At 41.5% G+C, this 7,726-nt stretch overlaps 1 protein-coding gene across 1 annotated transcript in view; it reads left to right on the plus strand.

Moving 5' to 3' along the window:
• Window positions 1-7,726, plus strand: part of FGGY (FGGY carbohydrate kinase domain containing) — a 741,424-nt gene that overhangs the window by 322,754 nt on the left and 410,944 nt on the right. The gene's annotated exons all lie outside the window — the stretch shown is intronic.

Genomic DNA, 7,726 nt, shown 5'->3' on the forward strand with positions numbered 1-7,726 from the left:
TGTGATCCACACAGTCAAAAGCCTTTGCATAGTCAATGAAGCACAGATAGACATTCTTCTGGTATTCTCTGCTTTCTGCCAAGATCCGTCTAACATTAGGTATAATATCCCTAGTACCACAACCTCTTCTAAATCCAGCCTGCATATCTGGCAGCTCTCTGTTGACATATTATTCCAAACATTTTTGGATAAATTTCAGCATAATCTTGCTTGCTTGTGATATTAATGATATTGTTCAATAATTTCCACACTCTGTTGGATCACCTTTCTCTGGAATGGGAACAAATATCAATCTCTCCCAGTCAGTTGGCCAGCTGGCTGTCCTCCAGATTTCCTGGAACAACTTAGTGAGCATATCCAGGGCAATGTCTGTGTGTTGAAATAAATCAGTTGGTATGCTGTCAACTCCTGCAGCCTTGTTTTTTGCTAATTCCTTCAGAGTAACTTGAACTTCCTCCTTCATCACCATAGGCTCTTGCTCATATGCTCATTATATGCATTGAATAATTATAATGAAAGGCTACAACCCTGATGCACAGCTTTCCTGATTTTAGACTGGGAAGTTTCCCATGTTCTATTTGAATCACTGATTCTTCATCTATGTACAGATTCTGGATGAGCACAAGAGAAGATGGGAGAAATGCAGTCACTTATAAAAATAATTGGTCTACTCTCAAGTATTTCAGGAATATTATATGGTGCGGGAGAACCACACATACACAGATGATGTTGAAACAGAACCCAAGCTGCACTGGAGGCATTTGGAAGACAACCTCTCAACCCAAAATAACAATTAGCACAGCTTCAGGAATTGATAGATCACCAATTTAGATATTTCAACCAACAGATGCAGATGCAGCCCTTTGTCATTCCCATTCATCTATGTCAAGAAATTCAAATGACTTGGACAACTGACTGGAATATATTTATATTTATTTATTCCTATTTAAAAAAGGTGATTCAACATAATATGAAAATTACAGGAACAGTGTTATTGGTATCACATGCAAGCACAGTCTTACTGAAGACAATTTAGAAACAACTGGGGTAGTAAATATATCAAGAGAATTGCCAAAATTCAAATTGGGTTCAGAAGAGGCTGTGAAAGAAAGAATACTGTTGCTGATGTCAGTTGAATTTTGACTAAAATCAGGGAATACCAGATAGTTGTTTACTTATGTCTAAAATATTGACAAATACTAAAATATGCTGTCTTGAAATGCATAAGCCTTGAAATAAGACATTTCAAGTTTTCTTGGGTGAAATAGAATGTATTTAGAAGGGAAGGCAAGTGATGTTACAGTTTTAAATTTGTAACCATCAAGTATGTACCACATAGGTACTAGGAAATATCTGAAATTCAATATTCAACAAGTATCAGTGACGTATATTATAAAGAGGAAACCATTGCAGTAAATTATCACAGTATCCTGGGCAGTGTGCACTCTGGAGCTAGAAATTCTTTTTTAGGGCGGGAAGTCTATACATTGATCAGTTTGGAAAGGCATGTTGCATGTTTCCTTACATATTCTCAGTGCTCACTGGCATACTGGCCTCTGGCCTCAGAGTTATTGCAGTAGAGAAACCTGCCTTTTATATTCATCTTGGCACTTTCCAAACATAGTTGACACCCAAACCTGCCTTCAAATAACACCCTTTCCTGCATGGTTCAAAATTGGGAAGGGCGTCCGCCAGGGATGTATTCTGTCTCCATATTTTTTCAATGTGTATGCAGAACAGATCATCCAGAATGCTGGGCTGTATGAGGACGAATGTGGCATCAGGATTGGTGGAAGAATCATCAACAACCTGTGTTATGCAGATGACACAACCCTGCTTGCTGAAACTGAGGAGGACCTGAAGCACTTGCTGCAGAAGATCAAAGACTACAGCCTCCTATATGGACTGAAGCTAAATGTCAAGAAAACAAAGATTCTAACCACTGGGCCAATTGACAGCATCAGCATGGATGGTGAAGAGATTGAGATAGTTAACAGTTTTAATTTACTTGGCTCCACAGTCAACACTCTTGGTAACAGCAGGCAGGAAATCAGGAGACAAATTGAATTGGGAAAGTCGGCTGTCAGGGACCTCTCTAGAGTACTGAAGAGCAACAATATCAGGCTGGAGGATAAGGTGAACCCGATCCAGGCTATAGTCTTTGCAATTGTGTGCTATGCATCGGAGAGCTGGACAACAACTAGGGATGATAGAAGGAGAATTGATGCCTTTGAGCTGTGGTGCTGGAGAAGAGTATTGAATATATCATGGACTGCTAGAAGAACAAAACAGGTTTTTCCTGGAGAGGGTGAAGCCAGGCTGCTCTTTGGAGGCAAGGATTCTGAAGCTCCATCTCCCATACTTTGGACATGTTGCAGGGCAGGACCAGTCCTTGGAAAGGGACACCATGTTTGGGAAAGCAGAGGGACGGCATAGGAGAAGAAGACCCTTGATTAGATGATTCGGTGATTAGGGTAGTGGGAGTAGGTGTGTTGGAGACAATGAGGTTCACACAGGATAGAGCAGGATTTAGGGCTCTTGTACATAGGGTCACTATGTGTCACAAGTGGTCGACAGCACATAACAACAACAGCAACAAACATTGTATAAAATACCTCCTGGGAACAGTGGCAGTCAAGTTAGATGCTAGCTTATGGCTAAACTGGGTGAACCTAGCATACCTAGCAAAGCTTAGGGATGTGGCAGGGTCTGACATTCAGAGCATCCTTTCTGAAAGAGTGCCATGAATAGAGAGTAGCAAAGTGAGAATCCAGGAAAGATAAATACCCTATGGATAAAAACTAGACAGAGCACAGACATGGAAGTACAAACATCCTCCTTCATCATCATCCTTTCAAAAGTGCTTACAAGTCTCGAACAAGAAGAAACTAAGCTGGTTTGCAATCTACTGGAGATAAATGTCTTTAAAAAATAGAGATGGCATAGGATGCAGTTGTTCTAAAGGGGTTTTAAGTGGAGCTGCTGCTTTCTGGTTTGCAGTTGGGCTCTCCTCTCTTGATGTCACAGCCTGTTCATCTAACTCTCAAAGCTTTCTGCACCTTTCTCTTCTCCTGAGCCTGTGCATGTTCTGCAGCCCAGTCTGGAGAAGGCCAGACAGAAGCCCCTTGCTGTGCAGATTCTCTCCTGTGTCAGCTGGCTCAGCCTTCCTGGAAGCGTAGATTTCCTGTTCATACCTACAGCTCGGTTGGCGCCGCTATTTCTGTCTTCACATTGTTTCTGAATACTTTCTCACTGCTGCCTTCTCTTCCCCCACAAAATCCATCCAGGCCCATTTTTATTTTTTTTCACCTGATTTTTGCAAGGCAGCATAATTAGAGGATGCCACGTTGCCTTGCAAGAGCATATTCTCTTTCGCAGCAGGACATTGGGAGTGAGAGAGACTCACAGATGTGGGAGGCGCTCCCTCTTGCACACCTCCACCCCTTCCACTTGTTACAGCGGTTCCTGGCAGGGGTTATTTTTTCCTTCCCCATTATTAGATGATTAATAAGAATACCCCCTCCCTTGACTTAGCACTTGTTATATACCAGACATGATACCAAGCATTTTATATTATCGTTAAGTTCTCACAACCCTAAAGTGTGTGTTATTAACTCTGTTTTACAAATGAAAGGAAGTATGCTGAAGGATTCCTTGCCCAAGGTCACTCTGGTACTCCAAAAGTAGGCCATAGACGGTTGTCAAGTTCATGCACCCAGTGTGAGATGCCATTAAATGTTATTATCATACACATCTCCTCCCGGGATTTCATCCTGTGCTCATAACTGCTTGCACATCAGAACTACCTGAGCACATTTATGTCGCCCAGGCCACATTCCTAGACACCGACCAGAAGAAACTCAGGGATGAGTCTGTAGGGTTGCTGTTACCAAAGGCTTTCCAGGTCTTCAGGGCAGTGCTCCTTGGGTTAGTGCACACCTGGAGGCTCCAGAAGGTGGATTGCTGAGCCCCACCTGAGCTGTCACTTTAGTGTGCAGGCGGTGGGACCTGAGAAAGTGCATCTGTGGCATGATCCCAGGAGATGCTCACGCTGCTGTTGGAGAGCTCACTTAGCTAATACTGACTTGATACAATCAGTGAAATAATGAAGAAACAGAGCAGAACGGTAAGAACGGGAGAGGTTGTAATAAAACTGAAGGGTAATGCTTTTTAAAAAGCCGTGGAAGTTGTTCTTTCTCTCTGACTAGGAAGGACAGAAGAAGTGGCTTTGCTGGCCTAGTGGGTTTAAGTTGTTGTGCTGCCAAACCAAAGGCAGACAATTTGAATCTACCAGCTGCTTCGAGGGAGAAAAGTGAGCAGTTTCCTCCCATGTAATTTACAGCTGCTGTAAACCTAGTGGAAGGCCAGCTTTGAGTCGGTTCCAATTTGACGGCACATAACGACAAGACGGATTGACATATGGGTTTAAAAAGTAGAGATGATGAGGATGGTACACGATCAGGCAGTATTTTGTTCTGTTGTTTGATTATGATGACATAGCGCCAACTCAATTGCACCTGACAACCACAACAAATATTTCCATTAATAACTAGGGAGGGAGGTGTGTTGTAATAAGATTCTGGGACAGATAGCCAGTAGTAAATCCCAGCCTATCCCCTTATTTGAGCTTCAGTTTTCTCTTGAAGAATGAAGTGTATTGCTGCCTCCTAGTCAGTTAATCATTGGAGTTCCATTATTTTTCCCCCTTTCCACTTACTCTGAAAGCGAGAATTGTGAAACATCAGAAGCCTTATTTCCGGTCTTGAATTCAGAGATTATTATTTGAGCTGTGGAGGTTGGCTAAAGTATGGGGTAATTTTGTGAATTATTTAGATGTGTTAGAAAGCTCTTCTGTCTCCACGTTTGCATCTCCTTCACTGCTCCCAGGAGGAAGTGCAAGGTGGAGAAATGGTGGAATCCTACCATTTGCTTGAGAGGTTATTGGCTTACAACTGGGGGACAGACTCTTGGTCAGGGAAATACAATACAAGCTTTCTGTTGCAAAGTGTGGTAAGGGTGGGAAGTGGAGACTCATTGAGAGGATTTGTAAGCCAGCCATTCTGCAGATAGTAGGTTTTCCTCAGAATGAGAGGACAGGACTAAGAGCCACCACTAGGCTTTGAATTGCCATGGCTTTACTCATTGCCTTCAAAAGATTTGGCTGCATACTCAGAGTAGCTAGGGGTGAACTCCCGTCCAGCTGTTAATTTAGTGTGGGACTGTTCAGACACGTTAAAAGGTCATCATGCTGTTGTTTAAGGTTGTTCTTGTGTACCAGTGGGTCGGAACCAACTAATAGCTAGCCTTCCAGCTGATTTTCAGAGGCATTAAATTGCAAAGAAGGAGATTTCCCATTTTCCTCTTACAAAGTAGTTAGTGAATTCAGACATGCCTTTGGGCCGGCAGCACAGCTCCTTAACCTCTAAGCCATCAGAGCCTCCTTTTATTTCCTTTAACTTGATAGCATGACAATGACTGCCCTCTGTACAGGATTAATATGGCTTTTTCTGAGATAATAACTATAAAGTATGTCCTTAGGCCACAATTCGTTCTTGTTGTTCATACTTTTAAGTGCTATTGAGTCATCTGTGACTTAGAGTGATCCTATGAACAACAGATCAGAGACTTGCCCTGTCTGTTCCATCCTCATAATCTCTGCCATGTTCTAACCTACTGTTACAGTCACTGAGGCCAACACGCAGCAAAATGGATTTGAAATAGTAACACAGTTTATACGTAATACAATCTAATCATCTCCCTGATACCATTATTTCTTCTGTATGATTACCTCAATCCCATTGTAATTAATTCTGTCTCACAGTGACCAGGTAAGACAAAATAGAACTGACCATAGAGATTGTCAGGCTGTAAATCAAACAGCCTATCTTTTGGTTAACAGCCATATGTTTTAGCTATAGCACTCCCAGGGCTTCTTAACTACCTTAGTATAGATGGGGGGAAAGGAAAAGAAAGTGGGAAAATAATTTTTCGTGTCATGCAGCATTCTGGGATCTGTTATATTCACTATCATTCATTTTTCACAAAATTATTTGAATATGTATAAACACAGAGACCTACCTAAACCAGCCAAAGTCATTACTGTAGAGTACATCCTGAATCATCTTATGTTGATTGCTGTCGAGTCGAACACAACCCATAGCTATCCTATGAACCAAAGACCTAGTGCCTTTCTATAACTATCGACATTGCTCCAGGTTCATAGAGTTTCCAAAGGCATGTGGTGTAGGAAGTGTATGTCCTCCTACTTCCAAACCGATCTTAGACTGGGAGCTCCACCAAACACTGTCCACCATGGGCAGCCATTATGGCATTTGACTTCAATGATGCAAGGCTCAGCTTCACAGCAAACCCAGATTACCTTAGTAGAGCAAATTGACAGAGGAGTGCTGTGCAACGTTCCTCCAAAACCCAACACTGTCATTAATACCAATTCATAACAACCCTCCGCTGACTTTTCGAAACTGCTAAAACTTTATGCAAAGAAACTACTCATCTATCTACGATGCTGCACGCAGTGGGTTTCAACCACCAACTTTTTGGTTACCAGCCTAATATGTAATATGTTACCCCTCTGGTGTGCCTTACAAGAAACCATTAAAAAAATAAAACCAAAAAAACCCCAAACTCATTACATTGAGTTGGAACCAATGCATAGTTGATCGTCCAGTGAGTTTTTGAGAAGTTGTAAATTGCATGAGACGAGATTGCCCATTTTTCTCCCATGGAGTTTCTGGTATATTAAAACTGCAAGAGAGACTTGGTCTTGTGGGTTGACAGTAAAGCCACCAGAGTTCCCTATCAAGGAAACATAGCAAAGTTAAAAAATGTAACCCAAATGTGTATAGCTGGAGGAACTTCTGAGGTATCTGAGCTCAGGTGTGTCTAAATTCAGTAACTGAATTCCTAACACTCATTCATCCAAGGTAGGAAGAATCAGATTGTTTTAGAGTTGACTTTTTCGACTAGATGTTGCAGACCAAGGGTCCAAAAGAATGGAATAATTTTATGATTATTAATAATGAGACAAACAGCCAGGAATGAGATAGAGCAGAGAGCATAAAACAGGGGGCCAGCAGTTCTTGACTGAAGTCCCCAAGCCAAGCTTCTCTATATCTTTATTGAAAATTATCAGGAAGTAAATCACAAAGAGAATTCAATGCAAATGAAGCCAAGCTCTTTCTATTGAAAACCTTCTGCTTGACTCAGGAGGGAGGGGTTCACAAATGCAAGAATTTGATTTACCCTTAAGGGTTGCCTTGATGCCTCAGGGTGAACTCTAGCTCAGGAAGTAACACTGCCTCTGTAGGGGGCCCCTTGCTGTCTCCTGTCTGCAGGGAACAAACAGCTCATTTTCTATGATCTGTCACAAGACAAATCCTAACTTATAAATCTGTAATTCCTTTAATTCCTGAACAAGAGAAAATTTTTCTCCTTTTAATTTGTTGTTCTTGTTCCTTGTGCACTTGTGATGCTGACCTGATGGAAGCAGAATGCCTGTGTTTGACTTTTACTATTCTGTGAGATAAATTAGTAGTGTCCTTGCTAAGCTTCTCAAAAAAACCCTGGTGTCATGTGGCCGAAGGTGCGTGTTTAAGCCTGTTATTTGCAAAACTATTTATAACAGAAAATAATTAGAAAGAAGTGAAATGAAAAATAAAAAGTAGATTAGCTAAATAATATGGTGTATCTAAATTATAAAATATTA

This window comes from Elephantulus edwardii, unplaced genomic scaffold, assembly GCF_000299155.1.
Source record: "Elephantulus edwardii isolate Elephantulus edwardi_28Jun2011 unplaced genomic scaffold, EleEdw1.0 scaffold00005, whole genome shotgun sequence".
NCBI lineage: Eukaryota > Metazoa > Chordata > Mammalia > Macroscelidea > Macroscelididae > Elephantulus > Elephantulus edwardii.